Source organism: Quercus suber, unplaced genomic scaffold, assembly GCF_002906115.3.
Source record: "Quercus suber isolate HL8 unplaced genomic scaffold, Cork oak 2.0 scaffold_760, whole genome shotgun sequence".
Classification (NCBI taxonomy): domain Eukaryota; kingdom Viridiplantae; phylum Streptophyta; class Magnoliopsida; order Fagales; family Fagaceae; genus Quercus; species Quercus suber.
The window spans coordinates 190,916-208,609 of NW_027070196.1; the positions used below are offsets into that span (position 1 = coordinate 190,916).

The 17,694-nt window shown below is 38.8% G+C and overlaps 1 pseudogene; it reads right to left on the reverse strand.

Annotated features, from left to right (window-relative positions):
- Positions 1-10,671: 10,671 nt before the first annotated feature.
- Positions 10,672-14,173, reverse strand: LOC112002000 (WAT1-related protein At5g64700-like; annotated as a pseudogene).
- Between the last annotated feature and the right edge of the window lie 3,521 nt (positions 14,174-17,694).

Genomic DNA, 17,694 nt, shown 5'->3' on the forward strand with positions numbered 1-17,694 from the left:
AAAATAATGTAGTATTTGTGATTATTTTTAATAAAAGTTGTTTAGTGTGATAAAATTTCAATCATTCTAATAAAACAATGCACTGTTTGTGATTATTTTTAATAAAATTTGTAATTTTTTTCTTTCCTTTTTTTATTTGAGGAAGGAAACTATTATCTAATTTGATTGAAATAATTTCATTTAAATAATTGCACTTGTCAACTCGCCCAACCTACTCATTCTGCCAAGTTGAATCATTAAGATTTTCAACTGATCCACCGGATTTATAGATTGGTGAGTCAGCAGCAAATTGGAATTTTTCTAACCCGCCATTGGTGTTTTAGTTGAAAATATTGCACTCCATTGGCTCAATCCAACCCACGCACACCTTTTTTATTTTTATTTTTTGAGAAACCAATAGGGAACTTTCATTACTAGGATAGAAAATATCTGTTAGAAATTACAAAGTTGGCTGCATCACTATGGATGTCCCCTAGCCATATTTGGGGTTCATACAAGAACTTTGCTAATTTAGCGAGTTTGTCTACAACCATGTTGCCCTTGCGCTTGATATGAAACATATTGATAATGAACATTTTTTGTGCTTATTTGTAGAGTGTCAAAAAGTATTCACTGTAGTAATTTTGTTATAGTTGCATCCCATGTGTTTGGTAAAATTTCTTTTAGAAATCTTATGTGTCTTTCTTAAATCTGTTTATTATTTTTATTTTGGTCATTCTATTACAAATAATAGGCATCTCCACTGGTGATGCTGAAAATCGTCAATTAGTCATATAGTCCTCACGCTCTCAAAACAAAATATGCACAACACAAAACAAGAAGACCTTAGGAGAGTACCAGTGTGGTACTAGCCAAAAACCTTCCGATAGTTAAGTTAGAGAACTTTTCACAACTCTAGAGTGCTAGAGCTGGGGTGAATTATGTGTACCTTATTTCTTGAGGGCCTTGGGTTTTTATAGTAGTGTAAAATCGACCTCCGTTTCTTGTGTAAGAATGTGTTTCCTTACAGGAAAAGATCATCATAAATGCATGTATATTACGGGATCCTTCTCATGTTGAGATTCCTTTCATGTTAGGATTCTATTGACTAGGGTTAATCGTGGGATGCAAGTTGTTTCCATTTAGAATTCCTTGGAGGCCACTTAAGTCATATGGATGCCACGTGGCCTTGAGATCCGTCCACCTCGTATTCGTGTATCTTGGATCCGTCCATGTAGAGATACTAACCATCCACTAATCTAGTACCGCCAGATCTGTTTAAATGGATTTGTCATCCTTAATTTTATACTTTCTAGTTGCCCCCTCACTCCATTGGTTTGTCACCTCCCCTAGACGGACCCGTGGAGTGACGGTTCAACTTGTCTCCTAAGAAATGTGCACAAATTGACAGCCAAGCCTAGGGTCATTAATGTCGTAGGGGTATGTGTCATTCCCTTAGTGGCCAATCTCTTGGAACGAAGCGTCCCTTTGTCTTCCGCGCTGTTCCCTCTATATAAACTTGCTCTCTTACTTCTCATTTTTTACTTTCCTTAGTGAATTCATAATCAAAGAGCTATCGTCTACCTTGTTAAACCAGCATATCATCTACTTGGTGCATCCGTCATCTACACCTTTCCTGTTGCTCATCTTCAACTAGTAAGTACTCTTTACATTCTGTTGAATTCTATTGTCATTCTTTAGACTTTGCACACCCGTCGTCTATGTAGATCCGTCAGTGTCTTAGGGTTTACCGGTCATGTATAGGTGACAGATGTCTAATGCGTCAAGTAACCAATCGTGTGTCTGCGAGGGGGTGGGATACGATGAGGTGTTCCCACCAGGTCAGAACGACCCTGGCACCTCAAGTGAAGAAAAGAATCTGTTGGCCACCTCACCTTCCACAAGGGGTGAGGATTTCGACACGGATAGGTCAGAGGGTGATTCCACTGATGGCCTAATTGGTGTTGAACCCCTAACCCAATTCGTCATAGGTCCTGATAGACTTAGGGAGTTTATAATACTTCCCTTGTGGATGGTCAATGACTTCATTTCTACCATCAAAGAGTCACACTTCAAAACGCTTAAGGAGAAGTACCAAATACCCGACCATATACCCCTCCTTCTACCCTACAAATCAGAGAAGTGTTACTACGAGGGTGTCAAAGGTGTTGGAGTCTATGAGCAAATATTGAAAGCAGGGCTCAGATTCCCCTTGAGTGCTCTCCACCATCGCCTCTTTCAATGCTTGGTGTTGGCTATCACCTAAATCGCCCTAAATGCCTAGAGGGTTTTTCTTGGCATGGAGGTCTTGTATGGGGCCATGTCCGACGGGTTGCATAGGTTGACGGTGGAAGAATTTTTTCATTGTTACCATCCGACTAAGATTGTTCAGTCCAAGGGCATGTATAGTTTTGTGCCTAAGAGCCCGTTGCTGAGGCTCGTGTGTGATACCCCCGACTCTAACAGGAACTGGAAAAGTTGCTATTTTTTTTATAGAAGGTGACGAGTGGATGTGTCACCCTGGTGACCAAGAGTTTATGTCCGTCGACAAAGCATGGGGTATAATGCCCCTATCTGGTATGCATCCGTCCATATTTAGGTTCTTAATTGTTTCAACTTTTACTTGTTTCTTTAATCGTCTCCTTTTGCAGCTCGGGACCATCCACAAGTCTCATTTGAATAGTGGAGCTTTTTGGAAAAATATACAAAACCCAGTTGTCAGAAAGGACGTGGGCTAAGTTAGTCAACTTAGACACTCTCTACTGGTACTGTGACGAACCAAAACCCACAATAGCTGCTCGTCGATACGACCATCAAGTTCGTTAACTTAAGTCTGTCACCCAACACTTTGGTTTCTTTTCTTTGTTTTTACATTATTTAACTCCTGATATCCGTCCACCTTTGTGCAGAAATGGAAGACAACAAGAGAAGGGCCTACATCAAGCAGCAAGCTGTTGCGAAGAAAAAACAAGAGGGGAGTCAACCCCCTAAGAGGACGGGTCCAGTCAACCTGTTTACCAAGAAGAAGTCATCGGAGAAGACTAACCTTCTTCCAAAAAGCCCAAAGTTGTCCCCGAGTCCGTTGTGGGGCTAAAGGTTAAGACCAAGAAGACGGTCACTCCGATTGGTCAAAGAAAAGGCAAGAGACTCATGATGGGCCCTATCCCCGTCATTGAAAAACCACCTATCCTCCTCTATGAGGATTCTAAGTATGCTTTGGAGCAACTTTCGTTTAGCATCACAGCTGAAAACTATAAGGACTTGAGCAACCACGCAATTGAAGCCCTAGGGGAGACGGGGCTTTTTAGCATTGCGCAGGTAACTGTGTCTGTCCCCTTTCTCTTTCTTTCCTTTAACTTGTCCAGCCACTAGCCCTTCTTTTGTTTTTAGGCAATGTTAATGATGAAAGGGTTGATGGGCTGCTGCTTAAACCATAAGACGACACTGGACCATGTTAGGGCAAAGACAAGGTCGATGGAGGATGAGTTGGCTCAGCTAAAGGCCTGGAAGACGGTCTAGGAGAAGAAGCTAGCTTGCTCAAAACAAGAAAGGTGTGAGCTGGAGAAGCAGACAAAGATGCTGAGGCAAGTCCTTGAGGATTCGGAGAAAGAGATCAGTGATGCCAAGGATCGACTCCGTCAGGTGAAGGAGGATGCGATACGGGAGTACCGCGATTCTAACGCTCTTTTGGCAGAGCTCGGAGGCTCTTACGCTGATGGCTTTGATGACTGCCTCCGTCAAGTCAAAGCTTCTTTTCCAGACCTAGACCTCTCCCATGTTTCTATTGATCCCCTGGCCCAGACCCCAGCTCAGACCATCCATTCCGAGAGCACTGATGAGCTATGTACTGATGGCGCCCTTGTTAACGATCCTCGTGGTGACGGAGAGTCTGCTCCTATTGAAGGCCAAATCCAATCCGTCGAGGGTAGCGCCCGTTAACCTAAAGATGTATAGATTTTGGAAGAGAGGGATAAAGAAAACCCCCCCTGTCCAACAGTAGTTTTTCTTTTCTCTTGTAAATTGTATTTTTTTTTATTAAGCTATATTTTTTCCGTCTACTCTAAATTCGAAACATTTGCCCTTGTGGCTTTTTATTTATTAACTTTAGTTATCCGTTGCCTCTCCTAGACTCTGCATGTAGACATTTCCTTTTATGGATCTTTATATTATTTTGGTTACATTCCTTTTGCAACACATTCGTCTATTTGGGATTTTAATGTTTGCAAATGAATTCTTGTAATGAATCTGACCTTTTTGATGAATATAAGTTACCCGTCCATTTTATGGACTTTTCAATGGTAACCCGTCCACTTTGTGGAATAAATATGAGTTATCCGTCCATTTTATGGACTTTTCAGTGGCAACCCGTCCATTTGGTGAACTTTATATTTCAAATTATTCCTACTATGTGGACTTAAGAATTCAAACCACCCTTTGGGATGACCCCATCCACTGTATGGATTTAACAATTTGAGTCACCCATTGGGGTGAGCCCGTCCACTATATGGACTTTATATCTTGAATCATTCCTTTGGGATGAGTCCGTCCTTTTTTCGACTAACGATTTAAGTTACCCCTTCTGGATTGAGTCCGTCTTCTTTAGACTTAACATATTAAATCACCCCTTTAGGATGAGCCCGTCCATTTGGACTTAATATTTCAAATCACCCTTTTAGGATGAGCCTATCCACTTGTGACATCCTTTGTGATTTGCTAAGGGTAATCATCGACTATTACTGGTAGGGTGACCGCTCTTAGGGGATGCACCCTTGTTCCTTCGAATCTCATGAGTGGTGCATTGGTTGGAATTAACCATTCTTTCCCTATCCTTATCTGTTGGAATGCTGGGTAGTATAAGATATCGGCAAAGCTCCCGTTGTCCACAAGGACTCAATGTGTATTGTAATCCCTTATTTGTATGCTGATTACAAGTGCATCGTCGTGTGGGTGATGGAGATGTTGGACATTGTTGAGGGTCATTTCTGTAAAGCCAGCCCAACCCAGCGAAGCAGGCAATAAGAGTGGCAGGCATGGAATAAGACTGTTAGGCCCAAGCGGCAGAAAAGTTAGGACACAGGCCCATAACATGAATAAAGGAGTCTTGAGGAAGTAAATGGGCCCAAAGGGCCCGGAAAGAAAGAAATGACACCCATGGGCAATGTATGTTATGAAAAAGCAAGAATGGGCCGCGGCAGGCCCAAGGCAATGTAAACAAAGAAAGTAGGGGATAATGGCAAGCCCATGAACCCCAAGAATGAGAATGAGGAAATTGGGCCAAGGAAGCCCAATTGAGTTAGTAAATGCCCATGGGATACAAAGTTAGTAAATAGACCAAGGAAGTCCAAAAGAAGTAAATGGGCCGGATAAGCCCAAGTGAAAAGAGAGGGACATTGGAGCCCACGAGCAAGAACACCAGTGGCCATATTAAGCCACTAGGGGAAAGAAAGGAACGGTAGGCCTGAAAAGAGGCCTAGCAGGAACAAATTGCCACGACAGGAAAGGCCAAATAACACGATGGGAAAAGAATTGGGTTGAAAAGAACACAAGGCCCAGTACTCGGCAAAGCCCAGGCCCTATGGGGACAGGAAATCAGAGCAGCAACTCGCGGGAAGCCAGAAACGGACAGCAGGCGATGCAAGTAACGTCTCTAGCCCACAGCAGATGCATGAACAGCAGGCAGCCTTTAGACATAAACCACACGCAAGGCCCAGACACCACCAGCCTATACCCAGCCAATACAGGACATGGTAGGGTCATGGGTCAGAGGTAAGAGGGCATGGTTTGGAGGTGGGGAGAGGGGAAGACCTGTTTTGAGGTCCTTGCTCAGACTCTTTTGGGGAATACGTCCTGCTGGGATGGCATATCACCCAAAAGAGGCAAGGTTGAGTGGGGACCAATAGGTGCATGCCATGAGGGATAGGGAGAGAAACATCACCGCGGCAGGACAAGGTGTCGTGGCGGACTAACAGACAAAACGTTGTCTGTGTCTGTGACAGAGGGGCTCGCAGACAGCAGTAAGGGTCTGCGAGTGCGTCTAGACTAGACGAAAAAAGGTTAAAGGGTAGAATAGTAAAGAATCGATTTCGGCAGGCTCTATAAAGGGGCGCCTCTGCCATGTGCAAAAGCAACAGGAGGCACGAGAGCAATACAACGTAACTTAAAAAAAGGAGAATACTCTGTAACTTGCTTAGAAAAATAGAGGAGGATAACACTAAAAAACGACCAAAGTGGAAATTACTAAGAAAGGACTAGAAAAGAAAGAGAGAAGAGAGAAAAAACGGAGCAAGTGAGAGTGGCATGCACCGATAGGCCCCTCCCCTTCTCTCCCTCTCGAATCCTTGCTCACTTCTACAGTTGTTTTGAGAAGCGTCCATTCAGGTCCGCCTCCCTCAAACCTATTAACTTTCGCGGCAGAAATCCCGTTTTCCTTTCCTCGGAGGTTAATTGCGTTGAGAAGGGGCGTTCTTTCTCTTCGGCCTTACTCCTGCGGGCCAAACTGAATTTATTTACATAAACTGTGGATTAAATCTTCGTTACCATTTGCCCTTACTATTTATTTGTCAAAAATTGCTAAATGTTATTGTAGTTTGGTCATTTCTTATTAGAAGAACTATCTGGTCATTCCAGAACACATGAGTTTGCTTTATCAATTATATCTGCCTGCCGCAAGCTCTTCGCTAGAACAACCTAGTCTGCGGTAAGTACCCTCCTGGCAGACGAGGCATAGTTCGCGCACAAACCGGCCAAGTTGAGTTCCAGTTGGCCCGGTCTCGACTCCTGCAACCCAGAACACTTGGGCCTACATTCACGAAGGGCCAGCCCGGCCCAACATAGCAAAAAAAGGCCCAACAGACATCTTCCTCCGTGAACCCGATTATGGGATTGTTGATTCGTGCCATCTTTGAAACGTACCCCATCAACTAGACTTTCTGAACCATTCGTAGGTAGGCCTTGTGCGCCTTCTTAGAGGAACTGGATGTTGCACTGCCCTCTATAATCATCCTTATGTCTCCCAACGGTGGCTTAGGGCATTCATTTTCTCTTCGAGTAGGCTGTCCTTAGGGCTGGTTTGTCCCTTCCTTCCTGATAAATCTCTGCAACTTCTCTTGCTTTATGAGAGCTTTTATCTGTTGCTTTAAGTCGTAGCACTCGAAAGTGTCGTAGTCATGATCACGGTGGAAATGGCAGTACTTGTCTCTAGACCTTTTGTTGGGCTCTCCCTTCAACTTGCCAGGGAATGTTAGGGCCCTTTCATCTTTGATCTGCATTAGGACTTAATCTATCGGGGTGTTCAGAGGGGTGAAACTTATGAATCTTTCAGTTGGAGGCTTAGAGTGTCTATCTTCCCTTCTATCTCTTGTCCTGGCCATCTTTCGCCCTTTGTCCTATCTTGATTCCTCTTGCCTTTCTCTTTTTTTGGGCTTCTCTTCGGGAGCCAGTAACGCGTCTTCCGTGTTCATGTATTTAGTAGCTCTGCAGAGCACATCTGACATGGTCTTCGAGTCATTCTTATACAAGGAAAATAGAAACTTACCCTTCAACAGCCTATTTGTGAAAGCGACAACGAGTATCTTATCGTCAGCTTCATTGATTGAGAGTGTCTCCTTGTTAAAGCGGGCTATGTAAGATCTCAGCGTCTCATCCTCCCGTTGCTTAATACTCATTAGACACGCAGTGGATTTCTTATATCTGTGTCCCCCGATAAATTGTGAGGTAAACTGAGCGCTTAACTCCTTAAAGGTACTAATAGGATTAGGCGTCAACCTACTGAACCAAATCCTTGCGGGGCCGTTCAGCGTAGTGGAGAAGGCCCTGCACATAATCTTGTCCACCACTCCTTGCAGGTGCATCAAAGTCTTGAAGGACTTTAGGTGATCCAAGAGGTCTTTAGATTCATCGTAGCTTTCCACCTAAGGCATACGGAACTTTGGTGGTAAGGGGAACGTCATGATGGATGTGGTAAATGATGAATCAATTCGATAGACCAAGTCATCGAGGTCGCTAGACACTCGTCCTCTGAGGGTGTTCATCATGAAGTCCATCTGGTCCTTCATCATCTACATCTCCGTGATTATGTGAAGGGGAGTCGTATCTGTGGCGGATGGACGGTTGGTATCTTGTCGCTCTTGTTTGCTTGGGGTGTTGCTACCTTCCGACCCCTATTGATTCCTTCTTTCAGTGCTGGTTCCTTCCTGGTCCTCCTCTTAGGGGTTAAGTGCTACGTTCTTCTGGCGCAGCTGTTCCTTCAGGTCATGATTCTGCTTGGTGAGGCGTTCCACTGCTGTTGTAAGGGTTTGAATTTGTTTCTCTAGGGCAGTGGTGCGCGGTTCGTCACCTTGATTGTTAGTGGTTTTTGCCATCGAACGAGTAAGTACCATGCAACTTTTTGTCTGGGAAGTGTAGTATGGCTTATCTCCGAGTTTTCCCACAGACAATGCTAACTGATGATGCCGAAAATCGTCAGTTAGTCACACAATCCTCACTTGCTTAAAACAAAACCTGCACAACACAAAACAAGAAGACCTTAAGAGAGTACTGGTGTGGTACTAGCCAAAAACCCTCCAATGGTTAAGTTAGAGAACTTTTCACAACTCTAGAGTGCCAAAGCTGGGGTGAATTATGTGTACCTTATTTTTTGAGGGCCTTGGGTTTTATAGTAGTGTAGAATCGACCTCTGTTTCTTGTGTGAAAAGGTGTTTCTTTACGGGAAAAGATTATCATAAATGCATGCATATTATGGGATCCTTCTCATGTTAGGATTCCATTGACTAGGGTTAATCGTGGGACGCAAGTTGTTTCCATTTAGGATTCCTTGGAGGTAACTTAAGTCATGTGGATGCCATGTGGCCTTGAGATCTGTCCACCTCATGTCCATGTATCTTGGATTCGTCCATGTAGAGATACTAATCGTCCACTAATCTAGTACTGCTAGGTCTGTTTAAATGGATCCATCATCCTTAATTTTATACTCTTCATCCACCATTAAATTTTTAGCTAATTTGAGCTTTCTTGTTAACCTTTTAGTTTGCTTAATTGATCATCTTTTAAGGAAAAATTACTTTGCATCACTTTGATATGTTCTGTGATTATAATCACTTTGCATCATTTTGTCCTTCAGAGATTATAAGGCCCTATTTGGCATGTTAGTTCTAACACAATAACTCACATTTTAAAAAATATTACACACTTTTTCACCCACACGTATATCAAAAAAGTAAACATTGAGTCAGGCTATGACGTAAAACTAGTGTTTTACGCCAGCCAATAAGAAGCTGCCACGTCATCAATTAAAATATCAATGTCTCTCTTGTCTTCTCCGTTTCACAGGTCTCTCTCTTCTCTCTCTTTATTTCTTTCTTTCTCACTTGTTCTCTTCCTCACTCCAGCCCTCTCACCCATACCTTTCTTCTCCATCTAAAATCAAATCCAATTAAAAGCTTCAAGGCCATCAGTCCCTTCCCTTCTCCCTCTTAGCAAAGCCAGAGATTACTGTATTGTAGTGTATTGGTTTTTGTTTTATATAAAATTCCCAACGAATCGGATCAAATCTAAAGCATTCCCTTTGACTCAGAGATGAAATCACCATCATAGGTTGTACAAAGAAATTGATGAACAACAACAACAACAACAACAATCTCAGCAACTCATTTGAAAGAGTGAGATTTTGATTATATACATACATATATATATATATAATTTCTTTTTTATATTTTCAGATTTGGGCCCCCAAAAAGAAAAGGAAAAAAAAAGAAAAAGAAAAAGAAAAAGAAAAAAGAAATGTATAAAACAGTGTTGTATCAAGGGGAAGAGTTACTTGGAGAGGTAGAGATCTACCCAGAAGAGAAAGAGAAGATTGAAGTGAAGGAAATCAGAAAAAGTCAGTTTTCACAAGCAAGTGAAAGATGTCCACCACTGGCTGTGCTTCATACTATTACTGCTACTGGGATTAAGAGCTTTAAGGCCATCAACCTCTTCCCTTCTCCCTCTCAGCAATTGGAATATACTCTTGCCGATTGCAACATCTAGAACGAGTTCATACGCAATGCGGCGACAATGCGAGGCTAGATCCTTACGGGTCAGGCTTGAGACGAGGAAATCTGGATTAGAGGAGTTGCGGTCGATCTATGGCCATGGTCCGAGCTCTGTGGTGGATTTGTGGTGTTAGGCGGTTGGGATGTGGTGAACACTGAATATGGGTTTAGTAAATCTGAGTTTGGGTTTGTGTAGTGAGATCTCTGGCTTTGCTGAGAGGGAGAAGGGAAGGGGTTGATGGCCTTGAAGCTTTTAATTGGATTTGATTTTAGATGGAGAAGAAAGGTATAGGTGAGAGGGCTGGAGTGAGGAAGAGAAAAAGTGAGAAAGAAAGAAAAAAAGAGAGAGAAGAGAGAGACCTGCGAAACGGAGAAGACGAGAGAGATACTAATATTTTAATTGATGACGTGGCAGTGTTTTACGCCACAGTCTGACCCAATCTTTACTCATATCAAAAACACCCAAACAATGTGCTCTTTCTCTTTTGTACATATCATTCTGTTCAGTTCATAGAACTAGAGGCATCCAGGATTACTAATGATGAAAGTTCCAATCCAGTTACAAATTCCTGGAGTACTTCATAAAGTGTTGTTGCAGGTTCACAACCTTTACTTGCAAACGAAATGATAAGAATGGTTGTTTTGACAATCAAATGAAAAGTAAAACATATAATCTGTTTTACAAGGGAAATGAAAAACACCTATATTTTTGTATTTATTTTCCAATAAAGGTGTATTTCATTTTGTTTCATTTGTGACAGAATTCATCTCAGTCTCATTGATGGAAATCTCTTGCATTTTGTCATCATCAAATCCTTTTTCATCGTCTGGCTGCCCAATGACAAGATTGTCTGTCCTTTTCGCCCAAAGTACCCAGTAAAGGCCTGCAATGATGAGAGACGCTCCTACCAAGCTGGGCTACACCAAATATACAAAAGAAAGTAGTTTAGTTCTTCATTTCCTCCTTAGCAATATGGACAATACACACAATGCCAGATTGTTTATGAGGTTTTATTATTTACTAACAATTGTGACATGTAGCAGAAAACAGAAAATTGTGATAGAAAGCTAAAACTGGATTGTTATAAGCAAATTTTTATGATTGGAGAATCAGAAACCGATGACTTGTAAGTAGCAGAAAGAATTTGTGTTCTATCTATAGCCCACCTGCCCAAGTGTAGTCCCTCTGCAAAAGCAATTGCCGAGAATATTCCCACAACAATTAAGAGTAGTGGACTAAACATTGCTGCAAAAACTGGTCCCTTATTACTGATACACCATGTTTGCAAGTAGTAGACTAAAGCTGAGATCACCACTCCCTATTACAAAAGTAAGCAGGAAGAGATGAAGACTATAGTGTTTTACTTTCAAAGGTATCAAATTCCATGAAAGACATGCATTTGTAAGAGTAAACACTCCCACTGCAGAGGATGGTTAATAGCTGCATGTTCCACTCCAGCTTCCACAAGTCTAGATTTCTTGCAAAAAATAGTGCAAGAAAAAAAGATTGCAATGATACAAAGAAGCAAATCAAAGTGTTCAGCGATAATCTAGCTGGGTAGACTTTGTAGACCACAGCCTGAGAATAAATAGACCAAATTTGGGGAAAAAAATATGAAACAAGAAAGGAAGTTTTTCATATATATTACTATCATTTGAAAATATATAGTACATCACCTGGAGAATCAGCCATGCCTCCATGCTATGTGACTCGTCAGAATAAGTGCAGTACCCTTAATCCAGTTATCCTTGCCATGGCTCAACTCACAACTGTTGGTGCTACAGATGATTATCAGAGGCCTGTGCACAAAGCCTTTGAAAAGATATCTTCCTTTCCAGAAGGTAAAAGTAAGTGCTCCACCAATGCAAATCAGTGTACCTAGCACCTTAGCTTGACCTCTAACACTTACTATGTTCAATGTCTCCATCCTAAATTAGAGATATAAAATCCAATGAAGGGCATCTGGTGAACTTGTAAAGAAGGTAATGGATGAGGGAAGCTGAGATAATACCTGAGTATTACTGCTATGAGGAAGGTCAAACTAGGGATAACATTACTTAAGGCACTTGTAACTGTTGGAGAAGTGTATGCTAAACCAGCATAGTTAACATTAAGATGGATGGTTGTCCCAAGTGACAAAAGCAAAAAAATATTTGCAATCACAGAGAATGAGAGTGGAGGCCAATTTTTCCTGCTTTGCAAGAAGAAAATAAATAAATATTTTTCTTCTTAAATGCTCCGGCAACTCATCATGAGCCTAAAAGGCATATGATCTAATAAGTGGTAGCTCCAAGAATTTTTTTGAGGGTGGTCATGAAGAAACTTAAATTAAATTAAATCTAACAAAAAGATAAATTCATATATTGATTAAAAAAAAAAAACCAAATACATGAAGTCTTACAATTTTCTTCTACCATTTTTTTTTTTTGAAATCGTTGCATGATAATCTCATTATCAATACTACAAGCTACATCTTTTTCAGAATTTTAGTTAAATAAAAATTTTCTTGGATTTTTCTTTTTATTTGTAAGGACTCAATATATTGTTAAAAGGAACAAAGTTTGACAAAATTTGACTACAAACTTAGGCTGTGTTTGTTTCGGCAGTAAAAGGAATCCGGAAAATATTTTACACCACGGGGCGTGTTTGGGAACGGCCGGAAAATTTAGTCAAATGGAAAATGCATGTTGCCGCCGCCCTTTAGATCGAACTCTCGTCGTCTCAATCTTGTCGCTGCCTGAAGCTTGCCGTCGTTTGACCGATCTCGTCGTCTCAATCTCATCGCCCATGATCGATCTCACTGTCTCGATCTCATCGCCCATGACCCATGACTGATCTCTCTCGTTCTCGACACACCAATCTAGCCGCCGCCGTCCACCCCCAAACCCACTCCATCAAAAGCCCACTCCACTTTACCCCCAAACCCACCTGATCTGGCCACTACCATCCTCCATCCACTCTGATCTCTTTCTTTCCCAATCTATCTCTCTGTCCCTCACTCTGTCACACTCTTTCTCCCTCTGATCTCACTCTTTCTTCCTCTCCCTCAATGTTTTTATTTTGATTTTTGGTCGTGTGAAGTGTATATTTTGGTTGTGTTAAGGGTATATTTTGAAATTTTTTATAATAAAATTTGTTTGGATGCTGAGAAAATGTGAAAATTTTGTAGGAAAATAGCATTTTTAGAATGTTATCAAACACCGAAAATCATTTTCAGGATAATTTTCCATTGCAGAACCAAACACCCGGATTTCATTTTCCTTACGAGAATTCACTTTCCCCTGTATTCATTTTACACTCGGAATTCGATTTACATTGAACCAAACGCAGCCGTAGTTGTAGCTTAAGACTACAACTTTCACTGAACAAATTAACATGACTACATATTTTGAAAATCTAATAATTGAATCGTATGTTTTTTATGTTCTTAAAACACATGTCAAATTTCATGTGAATCGGATGTTATTTGCTATTTGATCCATAAACTTATTTTTTACGTATAATTTTATACTACAAAAACTCAAAATTTAAACATTTGATTGATGACAAAAGCTATTGATCCTTGATCTTCTTGAAGTTTTGCAAGTATGGAAATGATATAAGAAAAAAATATATATAATGTAATTGTGAATTTGTCAAAATTCATATCCATTAAAAAAAATATCGAGTGTTGTAACATTAGTTTACAACCAAGTTAATTTGTTACTAAATTTTGTCCAAAGTTTAATTATATTGAGCTTAAAAAAATTTAGGGTGGTCACACATTTTTTTAAGGGTAAAAAAATCATAAAAATTTTAAATTTTTTATATAATAATGATTTTTTTTCTAGGTCAAGGTGGTCCTGTGACCACCCTATAGGACCACCATGGCTCTAATGTGGAGCCGCCAATGTTTCTAGTGATTAGCTTACATATCAATAGGGGAAAAAATGGTGCGAGCACACACACACATGACTGAAGACTGACCATAAGAAGGATAACTAACCTTTCGAGTACATAAATAAAGGGACATAACAAAAACATGGCAATTATATGCCTGTAAACCACAAATACAAGTTGATTAAATCCCTTTTCAAGGGAAATTTTCATTAGGATATTTGCTCCACCATATACTAATTAATTGGACTATTGCCGTTTCCCCATAAGAAGCATAGGACTTCATGGGTATTCATAATGCATTTCCTCTTAATGTTCATCTGGTTTAAGTAGTAGTGGACAGTCAACCTCAGCCACCTCTTCAAAGAATCATTTTTTTAAGCCGCATATGGGAAGAATGACATTTCAATAATAGCAAGTGGAATGCATTATCACACTACCAGTATGCTTGAAAAGCATAGTACTACACTTGAACAGAAGCCAACCTATCAAACAGTGTCTCTTTTCCCAATTAATATTTCCTATTTTCCTTTAATTTTGTGATTTCTATAGAGAAATTTTATTATGGAATGTCTAGTTACAGGAGCTGTACTGCTTTTGAGTAAACTTCCTTACAGAAGGAACAGTTCAACACACATTTAGCACTTTATTCCTTGCAGAAGGAACGGTTCAGCACTTACTGATCTTGAAAAACCCTCATAAAAGATTGATACGTAGGTAATTTAGCTTGCTTTGTTGTAATTTTACCTCAATTTATATTTGTTTGAACTATGGTTAAATGATTAAATTTACCATTTCCTTATAGTTTAAACTTTTATTACAACTAATCGCTAACCCGTGCGATGCACAGGAAAATTACTAAAAATGAAAACTAATGAATGCAAGCAAAGTAGTTATGAAAAACACCATTTAAATTAAAAGACAAATATTAGTAAATGTCATTATCCTTAGCTATTTGTGTTGTATCTAGAGTTTCATATCTAAGTTACTACAATACTACTTGAAGCCACTGAAGCTCACAACATAAGAATATTATATAAGGCCAAAAACTTATATTATCTTCAAGCTCCCCTTAGCCTTACAGAGTCCCTAACAAAATTTCTTTTGTATTGAATTTGATTTCAGAGGACTTATTCAAAATTATTTGAATTAAACCTCACAAATCAGAAGAAAAAAAAAAACATTACAACATTGTAGCTAATTAATATACAAATAAACTACCAATTTAACATGATAAATTACTATCAGTAATTTAGAAAGAAAAAATTAACAAAATTAAAGTTGTTACCCACTTAACCTAAAACTTTTCATATTCTAAAGTTGTCAAACAACTATTGATATAAAATATTCTATAATTACTTCAATACCGCAAGTTGTTCATGCTGTAAAAAATTTGAGAGAATAACATAGCAAGCATCTTAAACTCTTTCTTGCTTGGATCCTACAAAACAATATATATATATATATATATATATAGCGATGGAGACAGAAAATGCCTTTAAAGAGACAACCAATTACGATAGTGTTGGAGGCAAAGTAAAAGATTAAAAAAAAAAAAAAACTGAAGAAGCAAGCGGTTTGGCTAGCATACCAGCTAGTTAATTTATATCAAAAGGCATAAAAATCTTACAATCAAATAGAATTCAAAAGTAAATAAATACATATGGTACAATCAGATAAATAAAAGGTTTGTCAAGATGATCAAGTTTGGCAAGGAAGAAGACGCAACAGCTACTGATGAGGTAATCTCTATCTTAAACTTGTGATAATGATAAAGATGCAACAACTACTAATTATGCAGATCTAGCTTAATCTTATTTTGATTCAACTACAACAAAAATGACGATAATTACCACAAAAAGATTAAATAAAAAAACAGTCTTTTATGATATAGCTAAGAGTACAATAAAAGCTAATAGAAGGAATTTAAATTGATTTCAATGATGAAGGAGGGATTCACTTAAATGAGGAGACCGTGAAAAAAGGAGAAGTATCGTTTTCTGAGTATAGTATTGAATTTTAAACTCTACAATTCAATTTGCTAAGGTATTTTAGTAGTTAGCAAATTAAATTTCTTTAGGCATGGATTACATCATTTAATTGAATTTCTGCAAGCACGATAGTACTAAAACTCTATCATTCAATTTTCTAACTACTAAAACTCTATCACATGGATACTACAAAAACTCTATCACACGGATTACACAATATAAACCAATAATGTTATTGTCTCAAACATTAAAAAAAAAAAAAAAAAATCAATTTTAAACATAGAAATAAACAATCATCTATCAATACAAATACCCAACCTAAATACATATAAACTCATATATGATCACAACACAAAAGAGGTAGTAACAAAATAAAAAAGAAAAAAAAATCAATAAAAAAGAAAAAACACTATAAATCTAATCCTTACATTGAACTATTATGCAGGCAACTACAAGAATAGAGGTCAAGAGCAACTGAGATTTAGAGATACCTAAATTGAATCATCTAGCTTTCAGTATTAATATAGTGTGAGGAGAGGAAGAGATGAAGGAGTTAGAAAGCCAAAGTCTAGTGTTAGGAAGCTGAAGGGTTGCCGTTTGAGATTGTAACCATTGAATACAAAGGGTTGCTATTTAAAATTGTAACCGTGGAACACAAAGGGTTGCCATCTAAAATTGTAACTGTGGAACATAAAGGGTTGTCATCTAAAATTGTAACCGTGGAAGACAAAGGGTTGGGAATTATTTTATTTTTATTAGTATTTTTAAATTTAAGAAAACTTATTTTAAATTGTAAGACAAATTCAGAAAAAAGAATTATAATGACATGGCAGCTGATGTGGCTTAACCTGAGCGTAGCAATATTAAATGCTACGCTTCAACTTTTAGTAATATATAGATTTTCACTAAAATCTTATTAAAGACTACTATCAGGTTCCAATAAATTATACTTCTACAATGATTGCGATGTGTATATATATATATAGTGATTGAAGTTATTTTAATTTAGGCTTAGGTTTGCATATGATTTGTTAAAGTTTCTAATATTCTCATAATCTGTTTTCTTTTTCTTTCCTTTTTTATGTGTTGAAAATGTTGTTAGGTTGATCATCATATAAACATTTAATGCCTGCTAATTTTTTTTATTGGTTCTAAGTTTGTGATAGGCTAAGAATGTATTGACCCCTTGTGATGAATTAATCAATTAATTAGCCAAGTTAATTAATTAATCCAATTAACATGCAACAAGCGTGGTAGCACAAACAAATCTCCAACTAAGTTTATATGTAGTGGAAAATAAATTGACACGGTGATTTGTTTACGAATAGGGAAAACCTACACGGCAAAAACCCCACAAAGTGATTTTAAGGTCACCACTCCCGAGAATCTACTATTATCACAACAAGTGGTTACAAGTAAAGGAATCTCAGTACTTTATACCAACCTATAGTTGAACCCTTACCCCAATACCCAATTGGACTTGTTTTATAGTGATAATCTCTCCTTTTAACACACAACTCCCAGTACGTGACTAACCAATTTGATGCACGAATTCAAGTACGTGACTAACCACTAACTTGAGAAGGATATTGGTTGCAAAATCTTCAATTCATCAACACGATGAAGACCACGAAACTCCTTCATTACAAAACCTTATGGCATACAGACGCAACAGCTTTTTGAAGAGAAAGAAGAACTAGGGAAAATTGTCTTCTGTCACAATATGCTTGTGAAAAACCTTTGCATCAAGTTGCACTCACTTGCATCAGCTGTGAAGACCTTTAAAATAATTCTTATATATGTTTAGGGTTGTGAG